Genomic DNA, 13,167 nt, shown 5'->3' with positions numbered 1-13,167 from the left:
AGATCTGCCCGAGTGCCCGCTGCAGAGCAGGGGACAACTGGGGTGGTTCGCCCTTTTGCAAAGGCTAACCGCGATCTTGCGCAACAGTCATGGCATCGCAATGACGACATGAACTGCCCGCGAGCAACGCATTAACATGCTGGACCCCCAGACATGTAACGCAGTGCCCGCGCCCATCATCCGAGGACAGGAAACCACCGCATCCAGAAACGCACAGTCGGAGCGCCGTCCTGATAAGGACGTGCTGCACGACTGTGTTGCTCTTTCTGTGAAGTTTGCAACTTTATACGCACCGCTCTGGAGGACCGGACCCAAAGAACGCCAGGCAAGGGAGAAACCCAGCTCGACCGTCTGCCACTGCGTGTACACACTCTGGACCGGGAGAATGCTCTCGTTCGCTCAGAATCGCTGGTCACAGCAGGAGGAACCCTCATCGACTCGATCAGAAAGTCTCTGAAGCGAAAAGGATAGCGTCTGCTGGCGCCAGGTGAGCTTATATACTCAGTTGATTGCTTATGCCGCTCACCTGCGCAGGCTTGCGCTGCCAATTCATTCTTAATTGGCCCGTTCAATACTCTTTCAGACGAGTAGCTTCTGAACCGAACCTCCCAATGCGTGGATTTTACAATCAAATCCACTTATAGTGCTGAAGTTCCCCCCGAAGGGGAACACTTTTTTTCTACAATTTCAAGAAAATGAACATTTCTTTATCATTAGAAACCAAACTCAACTACAAACAAAAATGCATGTGCAAAAACTACGCACAACAGAGCCACCTGGTGGACAACAAAAAATGTGCGTTGAGTAAAACAAAAGGCAAACAAAACAAAAAGACAGTAAAACGTACCTGGAGAAGACAATTAAACACAATTATGTTGTCTTCTGCCTGCACTGCACATCCGACCCCTATTTACACAAAATAATAGAGTTTTCTCACTGAGAACTGAAGCAACATGCAGACAAAATGGCGATCTGCCATGCGGTTAGCACTTCTGTCAATCTATAGAAAATATAGCATATTTGTAATATAATACATAATATAATATATAATAAGTTATATAGTTTCCATAAAAATTATAAACACTTGCTTTAAAACGATAGAAATATGAAATACAATCAGGAGCAACGCTCTACACAACCTACCCTCAGCAATACACAGCAGCATTGTGAGGGTGGGAGGGGAAAAAAACAAACTACGGCAACACAAGAGGTACAAAAAGGGGCGGTGTGCAGGTTAAACACTGCCATAGTAAATAAATGAAAATGACTCCAAAATCATTCTTAAAATGATAAAATTCACAAATATGAAATAAAATATTTAAATAAATAAAAATCACAATATAATTTGAAAAATGTTATAATTTTAACAGAGTGCAATTGTAACTCTGTTACATTCACCTCCACTGAATTTTATAAAATTTGAGCTACATCTACAATGTACATATCTGACACAACTTCAACAACATTCACAATGAAAGGGTCATCAAAATAAAAATCCAACATCAACAGTATTCTAAAAGAATGAAGTGGTATGAGAGCAGCGCTATCTCCCAATCCAGCTACTGGCAACAGGGTGCCTTGTACACCCCACAAGACCCAAAGTTTCAGTGTAGAATACGCTCATTAAAGAGATGAAAACTTCTAAATTAATTATATAAAGCAGTAATGCCACTTCCAAAAAAAATAATAATAATAAACTTTATCCCGTAAAAGCTAGGGCAACTGATCTGTAATTTACTCAACTAGAGACTGAAAAATAGACTTGCAAACAGATTTAACACTGAAATTATCCTGAACAACCTCCTGTCTGGACATGGACTGTATCAGTCTATTAACAGGTTTGACTAATCTACCAAATCTGGATCTTACTTGTGTTAGTGCATTAGGAAAGTTACTGCACTGAAGTGAAGTCTGGTCCGCAGTGTGTAGAGCATGTGGTGCATTGTGTGTTTGTGTTGTATTGACAGGTGCAGCTTCTGATTGTCTTATGTCAACAGCAATGTCAGTTATAGGAACAGAGTCACAGGTCACAGACTGTTCATTCGTGATGTTGCCAGGCAAGGTAGAAACATCTTGTGGTCTAGAGGTATCAATCATCACATCAGTAACATCCATTTGTGATAAACTTGGATCAGAAAACTGTGTAATCCATTCTATGGTTCTCCTTTCAGAATCCCCAGGCTCTGCATCAGACAAGAAGCTCACTCCATCTCTGGAGCATGCAGGTAAGTTGTCTAGGCTGTGAACATCATAGTTTTCATCAGATCCACGATCATTCTCACTCTCTCTCTCAAACAGAGTCTCAGATATGTCGTCCACATCAGCAGTACCCAGAGGTGAAGATTCAACGGCAGACACGGATGGAGGTAAGTCAGACACATTAATTCCATTTTCCACAGGAAGGAAGTTGACAAGCATGAGTAAGTTCCTATGAACCACCTTCTCCCGGCCAGTGACTGTATCACAGATCCTGTACGTGTGTGTTTCAGGGTTCATGTCCACAACTGTGTAGACGGTTGATTCCCACTTATCGGCGAGTTTCTTTTTACCTCTCTCTGTTTTGTTGGCCAAAAGCACTCTATCCCCAACTTCAATACTGGATCCTTTTACTTTCCTGTTGTACAGATGAGCATGTCTTTTCTGCTCCTTCTGAGCATGGTCCTGAGCAATTAACAATGCCTCCTTTAGATCATTAGTAAGAGAAGCCACATACTTGTCATAGCTCGTCACATTTGAATCATGCAGGACAGTATGGAACAGAATGTCAACAGGTAAGCGGGGGACACGGCCAAACATGAGGTAAAAGGGCGGGTAGCCCGTCGTTTCATGGGATGTGCAGTTGTACATGAATGTCAATGTTTGTAAACGTCTTGGCCAGTCAGCCTTAGCTTCAGGAGACAGTGCGCGGATCATACAGCCCAAAGTTCTATTGAATCTCTCCACACTACCATTTCCCATTGGATGGTAGGGAGTAGTGTGAGATTTTCTGATACCTGACATCTTGAGGAGCTCACTTATCAGCCTTACCCTTGATCACTATGGATCCTTTCTGGGAATCCAAAGACACAGAAATATTTGTCCCAGAGTACTTTTGCTACCTGCTTGGCTGTCTGGTCTTTACAGGGAAACGCCTGAGCCATCCTTGTAAAATGGTCTGTGATTACTAGGACATCTATGGACTTGTTACAGGAGTTTTCAGCTGACCAAAAATCAATACAGACGAGCTCCAGTGGTCTAGTTGTTGTTATACTCTCCAGAGGAGCTCTCCCTTCAGGTTCAGCTGTCTTACTAACAATGCATCGTTGGCAATGGCGAACATAGTCTCTCACATCTCTGTCAATGTTTGTCCAAAAGAACCTCTCTCTTACTAAACTAAGGGTCCTGGACTGGGCCTGATGACCAGCCTCATCATGAACTCCTTTCAGGACTTCATCTTTGAGAGAGTCAGGAACAACATACTGGGACCGTTTTGCTCTTGTTCTAGGGTCCTTTGAGATTCTGTATAGGACACCATTGCTCATGGTAAGTTTGTCCCAGTGTTTCAGGTATCTTGTGACCGAGACAGACTCTTTAGCTCTTGCTCTCCTAGAAGGCCGCCATCGCCTCTCAACATAATACAGGACACGAGAGAGAGTACCATCATCCAACTGCTTGTCACGAAGGTCTTTTTCAGTGTATGCAGGTAAGGCGTTAAGTCCAGGTTGTATCAACTGAGGAAGGAACTGCAGTGTTTGCATTGCACGGGCCCTGGGACCAGTTTCCCATACTATATGTGATTGCAGTACTGCTGACACATCTTCCATTCCAATAGACTGAGTCCATACATTAGGTGAGTTGCATGCTGCCAGTACATTACCACACACTGTAACAGGTTTCAATTGACCACTAGATGACATGAAAGCATTTTTCACAGAATTACATGACACATCTGTAACAGCGCTCAGAAGGTTTGTATATGGCTCAGTGAGAAGTCTTTGGCCAACACTCTCTTTGACAAAAGGGACACGGCTCAAAGCGTCAGCTACGATGTTCTGCCGACCTGGGACATACTTTATGTTGAAGTCATAACTTGCCAACTTGGCTACCCAGCGTTGCTCACAACAGTCCAGCTTCGGCTTCGTAAGTATATGAGTCAACGGGTTATTGTCAGTCCAGACTGTGAATTTGTGACCTTTGAGCCAGCGACTGAACTTGTCACAAATCGACCATTTCAAAGCCAGAAACTCCAACCGGTGAGCTGGGTAGTTCTTCTGGGCTTGAGTCAATGACTTGCTGGCAAATGCAATCGGTCTGGCTCGCGTGTCCCCATCCTGTACTTGGGACAGAACAGCTCCTATGCCTTCCAAGGATGCGTCTGTTGACAACATAAAGGGACGAGTGAAGTCTGGATGGGCAAGGATCAAAGAGTTAGCCAGGGAAGCCTTAAGATGGTCAAAGGCATGCTCCCGTTGTGGTACCCAGTCCGCTGCACACAACTTTCTGCCTGTAGTCCTGTCTTTCTGACCTTTTCTTTTTTTCTTCTCACCCTTCAACAGGTCAAAGAGTGGCTTAGCTATGGCGGAGTATCCAGGCACAAAGTGCTGATAATAATTTATCATCCCTAGAAAGGACCTTATTCTTTTCTGTGATGGGGTCACACCATCAGGATCCATGAGGTCAGTACTAGTCATGTTTGTGATGTTCTCGACTTTACTGTGATCTGTTGAAACTCCCTTTTTATCAACTATGTGGCCCAGAAACCTCACAGACCTCCTGAGAAAGAAACATTTTTTTGGAGCCAACTTTAGATTATGGCTACGCAGTCTCTCAAACACCATCTTCAGGCGTAACAAGGCACTCTCCTCATCTGGGGCGAACACTAACAGGTCGTCTAAGTAGCACAACAAACTCAGGTAGTTCTGGTCTCCAAAAATGCTCATCATCATTCGCATGAAACTGCCTGGACTATTACATAGACCCTGGGGAAGACGGTTGTACTCGTAAAGGCCCATGGGAGTTGTAAAAGCTGAGTACTTCCTGTCTTCCTCATGAAGTGGCATATTGTAAAATCCAGACGTTAAATCCATTGTGCTAAATAGACTGTTGCCTCCTAATGCAGCTAGGCAGTCTGCCTGATGGGGAAGAGGGTGATCATCCTTTAGAGTTCTTTTATTCAGCCAGCGGAAATCCGTACATATACGAAGATCCTTCTTCCACACAAGAACGAGTGGTGATGCATATTCGCTGGTTGATTTCCTAATGATTTCTTTGTCCTCCATTTCACTTATTGCCTGACGCAATTTTTGATATTGTCCAGGGGGCACTCTCCTATAAGGTAGCCTGAACGGCCTTTTATCTGAAAGATGAATGCGGTGTACGAAACCTTTCGCTTCTCCACAGTCGAGATGATGGCGTGAAAATATATCTTCGTACTGCAAAACAAGGTCAGTCATCTTCCTCTTACATACTTCTGACACCTCACACGAATCAATGTCAATGTTACTGAGACCAACTGACATGAGCCTTTCTTTGGTGGACTGCATACTAGCAGGTGGTTGAGACATCAGTGAATGTGAAAAACTAGCCCAATGATTCTCTGAAAACTCAGTTATGTCCATGTCCTCAATTGCCATGCAGGAGAAAACATCTGCTAACTTTGCATTGCGTCTTAACAATACAGGCCTGTCAGACGCATTGATGAGTTTTAGTGGGACCCATTTGTCTCCCCACAATGGAGTCACGACTCTTGACACCAGAACACCTCTGGGAGCTGAGCGAGATGATGTGGGCTCTGTCATCACAGCGCTGCCTGGTGATATAGCAGTATTTTTAGGCAGTTTTCCCCAGATCAGATATTCACAGCCAGACTCAAGGCAGACAGCAGAGTTGCACCTGACAGTACCAATCTTCTGAGGAGCTTCATCACCTCTCCAGGGCTTGAGACCTGAGAGCATAGACAAGAACTGTTCCACCTCATAATCTTTACAAGGGCAAGGACTTGACACTGTTTTCCAGTAAGACTCACACTTCTTGGACTGATGCAGGATATGTTTAATAACATTGATTCCCAATATTAGTTCATCCCGCTGGCCCTGGACAACGGGCATTGGAACCACAATTTTACAGCCATACACCTCCATCTCCACATCAAAAGCACACTTGGGTTTAACATGAAGCCCACCTCATCCAACGAGGATCACATTCACATCCACCTTGTGGAGGTCATTTATCACTCCAGCCTCTTTCATTTTTATCTCAGCCTCTTCACTCATACTGCAAGCCATAGAGTCAGTGTCCAACATGCCACCAATTTTTAACGTCCCACCCAGTAACACGGGTGTATAGAAAAGGCTCTCACTACTGCTGACTCTGTGAATATTCTGATAAACAACAATTTCATAATCATGGGATAAGTCTCTTGCTGATGTGTAAACTGTTTCAGCATCAGAAGTGTCGTCAGTGTGGGAGTGGTTGCTGAGACCTGTACTGCCCCCCTCCAAATACAGGTCAGCTAGTTTCCCTCAGACTGGGACTGAGGAGAGCTACTGACTGGGCAATTCAGTCTGGTGTGACCAGATCCAAAACAGGCAAAACACAATCTTTCTGACATGCAGTGTGAAATGGTGGTGTGGCTTGAGTCATTACAGACCTTACAAACTGGCTGATTGAGGCGTCTTTCGCTTACATCTGGCTACAAAAAATATTGAGCATAGAACTGTGGTGCAAACGGGCCTGGGTTCGAATCCCACTGTAACTGGTTTTTTAAATTTATTTTTCTTCATTCAAATTATATTTAAACTGAATTATTACTACCAGCCACTGTTACTTTATCAGGTCACCTATAGTGTAGACTGAGTCCAAAAATAAAAAGAGTGGGAGCCAAAGGCCACAAGCACATCACAGGTGCTGCAAAGAAAAGAGGAAAGTCTGTAATGGTCTCTGTTGAAGTTCAGCTCAGTTTAATTCAGTTCAGTTTAATTAAAGTATCATTAACCACATTTTCATGAACATCAGTGATCTTATTATTTGCCTCAAATATATATATATATATAATATAATGAATATAATATTCTCAAGCAACCTCTGTCATTTGATTCACTAACTTTTCATTCATGCCCCGTCACAGATATGCTGTAACTATGGCTTTTATTTAGGCAAGTTTGTAAGCATGCATTAACTCACACAAACAGTTTTCGCTATTCACACTTTCTAGACGCTGGCTGGAAAATATCAAATGTACTGTTTGTGTGGATACTTGATTGTTTTGAGCAGAGGTGGGACCAAGTCATTGTTTGGCAAGTCACAAGTAAGTCTCAATTCATTGCCCTCAAGTCCCGAGTCAAGTCCCGAGTCAAGACAGGCAAGTCCCGAGTCAAGTCCCGAGTCAAAGGCAACAAGTCTCAAGTCAAGTCCAAAGTCCTGCAGTTTGATTTTCGAGTCTTTTCGAGTCTTTTTAACAGAAAAATAAAATATATACAGATTAGGTATGGTTGTAAGATCTGTATTAATTAAACAAACCTTTTTTTATTAAAGAACATTGCTCAGATATATAAAAATACAAATGCAATTTTCTGAAAAAGTACTGAACAGTGCTGCGTCTCGTCTCCACAGCATAATGCACAAGAACGAGTTCCACCAAAAAAAGACTCCATTTTGCCTCATCACACAGAAATTGCAGGTCTACTGCTGTCTAATTCATTAAGTTTAGTTGTGCCCGTATGTTATGTCTTCGGTGATCAACTTGTGATTAACCAAAATTACATAACCTCAATGAGGCAGCAGTAGACCAACTCCTGTATATGCCGCAAAGTTAAATTGAGTGAAATTGGAATTTTGTCAATTGAATCTCGTGTGTGCTAAAAAGATATTGCTGCAAATCTGTCTTGCAGCAATGTAAAATGGTAGCACATATTGTTAATGAAGTAGGCTACTTCATACAAACAATAATGTTGTTTTCTTCACATAGCGTTGAAGAGCTTTGCTCTCTACCTTGTGTGATGCTCGTGCACGGATTTCCTCTGTTTGTGGACAAAACTGATTGCGAGTTCTCAAATTTTCTCTCGCTCTCAAATATGCACTGCTCACACACAAATTTTCTTGAGCGCTCTCAGAGATTATATGCAAACTCACAATTTGTGTCGTGTTCCCTCTTCCTTTCATGCTTTTTGATATGATTCATATTGCTGCACTGTTTAATAACAATAACCAAAATACTAAAATAGACTTACATATTAAATGTTTAATCTAATAAACCATAACATTTTTGGTTGTTTTATATGATGAGATATTTTCAGTTTCAAACACTTAAAGACAGAGAATAGACCAGTGGTGCCCCCCTGAAAATTTGCTTAAGGGGGGCCAGAAGAGGCCAGCTACGTCAGTGGCACCAATCAATCCACAATAATTTTTTAGTGGCTATTTATTTATTGAAATATTGCATTGTATTGCATTTATGTAAGTAGATTTAAATAAATAATGTCAACAGCAAAATCATATCGGGTTGGCCACAGGGGCGGCTAGAGTTTACACAGGGGTAACACCCCTTGTAAAGGGGTTTACACCACTATAAGGCACCCCTGGAATAGATGTTGGATGTAAAGAATACATTTTATTTTAAAAGCATTTAAACAAAAACTAATGCAAGCAGAAATGTAACTGTGATAAAAATAAGGAAACACTTGAAAAGGTATTATAGTCTACTGTAATCTCACTATCAATCTCATTTTATCATGGCAGCTAAAATAAAGTAAACTAGTGTCTGCTGGCTTCCACTTTGCTGATGAGATTGTGGAGGACATTTTCCATGTCATCCTCTTCATTTTGAGGAAAGCTGTTCCACAGGGCCCCTGAACACGTATATTGGCATGTACTGTGTTTTGAACAGTAGCCTACTACAGTAAAGAACTTCAATTGATCAGTTGTGGAAATACTATAGTTGCTATGGTAACACAAGTGTAATATAAACAAATTACCCAGTGCTGTATTATTTTACAATATAGGGTATTTTATACTACAAATCCCTACACTTTACTGTAGTAAAACTACACTTTGTATTATTTTATCTGTTCACTATTGGTAATACTACTGTATTATGAAGCATTCATTAACAAGTCGTAAATAATACTAGCCTAAAACATAAGTATAATACAAGTATACAACAAGTATAATACTCAAAAACACTAGAATTTTTTAAAGAATTTACCTTAACCTTTTAGTTTTTTGTGTATTGTTAATAAATAGTAAAGCAAGAAAGAAACCATATCAACATTCTTGGAATAACCCTTCGCTAAGCCTCGCCCTCCTTAGTTACTGTTGCTACTACGCCTGTCAAGCTTTCATGCCTGGCACATCTATTACAGTGTGTATGCGCTGGTGTCAGACATTCCCAAGGATTTAATTAGTCATTTTTGGCAAACAGGTGAGATATCTGAGAAAGCCAGACAAAAGAGGACTGCAGTATACATTACAGGGGTATATTCACAACATAATAGCAACTGATTAGAGAATAATTTTATCAAAATTGAAGCAAGGTTAGCCTAGCCACCTCATACGCTGAACATTCAACAGCATAGTTCATGCACAGCAGGAGAGGTGAAAGTATAAAATAATCTAATAACCTAAGAAACTGATGGATTTGTGCCGAATATTAGCATCATTGACCCATAACAGTGTACAGTACCTATTACTGTCAGCATGTTTGTGTGCTCTTTATCCAGTTTTTATTCAAATTTGCAGTTAAGTGGAAGAAAAAAAATTTAAATGCAAATCAAAGTATAAATAACAGAAGTGAACAAATAGATTTTTTCTACCAGCAAATATTAGTGTATGTATTTATATGCGTTACAATAGCGAGGGTTTAAACTAAGCAGTGCTCACAGGGTTCAACGCTAAGGATTTTTTCTACTCGCCCGATCGGGCCAGTGGTTCTGATTTTTACTTGCCCTGCCCAAATTTTCACTGGCCCCACCAAAAAAAAAAAAAAGAAGTTAATCGCTATTTGAATGTGCGTGTGTGTGTGTGTATACACACACACACACACACAGTTGATTTCAGAATTATTAGTTCCCCTAAATTATTAGCACCCCTGTTTATTTTTTTCCCCAATTTCTATTTAACAGAGAACAGATTTTTTCAGCACATTTCTAAACATAATAGTTTTAATAACTCATCTCTAATAACTGATTTATTTTATCTTTGTCATGATGACTGTAAATAATATTAGACTAGATATTCTTCAAGACACTTCTATACAGCTTAAAGTGACATTTAAAGGCTTAACTAGGGTAATTAGGTTAACTAGGCAGGTTAGGGTAATTAGGCAAGTTATTGTATAATGATGGTTTGTTCTGTAGACAGTCTGAAAAACAATTAGCTTAAGAGGCTAATAAATTTTACCTTAAAATGGTTTAAAAAATGTTTTTATTCTAGCCAAAATAAAACAAATAAGATTTTGTTCAGAGGAAAAAATATTATCAGACAAAATATCAACATTTCTTTGCTTTGTTAAACATCATTTAGGAAATATTTTAAAAAGAAAAAACAAAAAACAAAAGGGGGCTAATAAATCTGTATATATATTTACGGTAATTTTTAAAATGTTTAAGGAAAACTATTCAGTTCATCAAGGCTATATTTATAAATGTAAAAAAGGTGTAATTGTTAAATATTTATTAAAATTTTAAATAACTGCTTTGTTATTGTATTTAGTTTCAAATAAAATAATTACTCCAGACATTATTGATTTTATAACTTTTACCATTAATAAATATAATAATAATTAATATTAGTGATTTCTGAAGGATCATGTGACTGGAGTACTGAAGCTGAAATCTCATCTTTAAAATCACTGGAATAAATGAATAAATTAAATGATAAACTACTTTTGAACAGTTATTTTATAGTGCAACATTTCACAATTTGTATTTATGATGAAATAATTGCAGCCTTGGTGAGAAGAAGAAGCTTGTTTTAACATATTTAATCACACTGACCCCAAACATTTGTGCATTGTGTATAGAATATTTTATAAGTGAAAATGTGCACTTCAATTTTAACAACCCACAGACATCGTCACCAAATACAAATCGAGGTCAGACTTTCTCATATATACAGAGCCTCATTTCAATTGTCAGGTTTTGTAGAAATCGATCAATTGAATTAATCAATCTATTAAAGAAACGTTGACTATAATTCTGTATTTTAGGCTTAAATTATAGAGAGACATAGCAGATGAACCGAGACTGCATCAGATCAATGTAAATCTTTCTTTCGAGCTGTCAGTGCGGAAATAAACAAAACAACAGGCCTAATACAACATTTTATACGATTAAAATATGGAAAAATTAACAGATAGTAATTTCGGTCAATTTTCCTGACGGATAAACCGAGATCAGGCTGGATAAACAGCTCTCGGTAATATTTCAGCATGCTTTCACTTTCGCATTTACCGGTAAGAATGACATCTGGCCCAGCTCATCATTCTCTCTTCATATAGCCGTATATATGGCTATTACACGATCATAGTACACTGTGATATAGCCTGGGTCGTTAGTTCGTTGCATTGTTTTGTTTTCTCGCTACAATCGATACGCTCAATAGGACAGAGACCGCGTCTCATTCAGGCGATCTTGGACTGATTGATTTGGCGCGGATGCGAGCGCAACTGCTGGATATATGCCAAAAAAAACGCACTAACGGGTGAAACGAGACAGATTCCGAAACAAACGTCTATGTGTGAAAGCACCGTAAGATTGTATTTGCACACAATTGACAGACAGTCGCAGCACGCAGCTCTGGCTCGATCTGGCTGGCAAAAAGGCAGCAGCTGGCCCGATCGAGCCAGAAACATTTTGTACACTGGCCCGACTGTCTCGCACGCTGGCCCCGGGCCATCGGGCAGTCCTTATTGTCGAGCCCTGGCTCATAATATCGAGTGGGAAAAAAAAAGAAAAAGACCGCTGGGAAGCATAACCTGCTTTGTTTTTTTTTTTGGTTTTTTTTTTTATAAGAAACACAGTTTAGATCTGTTTAGGATAAGAGGAGTGTGAGTTATTGCCACCTATCACTGAATGTGAATATCGAAAACAAAACCAACTTAGCTGTTAACTCCTTTACCGCCCCTCACACAGCTTGATCCACGCTGGCATTTCTCCTCTTGGGCTTTGGTTTTGAAAAGGGAAAAAATCCCACCACCCAGTCCAAACTTTTAGGATAGCAGGTGTCAGATTTTCACAATCCAATTGCGCAACGATTTGGCTTGTTTCCCTCGCTCGAAAGCTTGACAGAGCCTCTGCCCGTAGCTACGATTGGTAAGCCGCGATTGGTGGGTGGCGGTTTTTGGGCGTGGCTTAGCGAAGGGTCAGTTTAACAGGATCCCGTGAGAGCAAAATCACTAAAGGTATGAGACGCCATCGTAAACAAAAGTCAAGCGAACGCAAAGAGACTGAATGCACGAGAGAGAGAGAGAGAGAGAGAGAGAGAGAGAGAGAGAGAGAGAGGTGTATGTTGTATGTGAGAGAGAGAGAGAGAGAGCGAGTATTGGCACGCGAGTATTGGCTCGATCTCAAGTTCAAATTCAAATTCTCTCTGCGTTCGCTTGACTTTTGTCCACTCCCGCGCCTCATAGTAGTCACGTTGGATACTGTCGAATCAAAACAATCTACCGTGCTTTGATTGGACGTCATGCCGAAAGCGCGCATGCTCACACACACACGCGCGCGCGCATGCTGTCACACACACGCACACATAAACGGAGAGAGAGAGAGAGCGGTCTATGTCAACATACTTTTTTATCGTTGGGCTTTTCATGGGAAGCAGCAAGTCTTTACAAGTCAATAGGGGCAAGTCCTAGTCAAAGTCCGAGTCATTTATGTTCAAGTCCAAGTCGAGTTGCAAGTCTTTTTATATTTTGTCAAGTCGAGTCTAAAGTCATCAAATTCATGACTCGAGTCTGACTCGAGTCCAAGTCACATGACTCGAGTCCACACCTCTGGTTTTGAGTGATTAGAAATGCTCCATTTATTTCTGCAGAATAATTTTTGTTGTTTGTCTATTTTTCATTCCTTACGTAGTTTGAGTTAGCTTAACATTTCATTATCTTATTTAACATTTAAAATAAATCACACCAGACTTTGTTGCAAACATAATAGTTTATTTTTCATGGTTAAAAATAAGAAGCAAATACTCTGA

The 13,167-nt window shown here is 40.3% G+C and overlaps 1 protein-coding gene across 4 annotated transcripts in view; it reads left to right on the top strand.

Annotated features, from left to right (window-relative positions):
- The window catches only part of myh9b (myosin, heavy chain 9b, non-muscle), a 798,697-nt gene that overhangs the window by 486,309 nt on the left and 299,221 nt on the right, over positions 1-13,167 (top strand). Inside the window, exon 40 of one of the 4 annotated variants that reach the window (XR_015479893.1) lies at positions 9,858-9,978. The exons of the other annotated variants lie outside the window; for them this stretch is intronic. The gene's annotated coding sequence lies outside the window, so the exon portion shown is untranslated. Of the gene's footprint in view, positions 1-9,857; positions 9,979-13,167 lie in introns of those variants that run through there. 4 annotated transcript variants of the gene reach the window in all.

This window comes from Danio rerio, chromosome 3 (genome assembly GCF_052040795.2).
Source record: "Danio rerio strain M-AB ecotype USA chromosome 3, GRCz13ab, whole genome shotgun sequence".
NCBI lineage: Eukaryota > Metazoa > Chordata > Actinopteri > Cypriniformes > Danionidae > Danio > Danio rerio.
The sequence above is the reverse complement of the archived record's forward strand: the minus strand, read 5'-3'. Positions and strand labels throughout refer to the sequence as shown.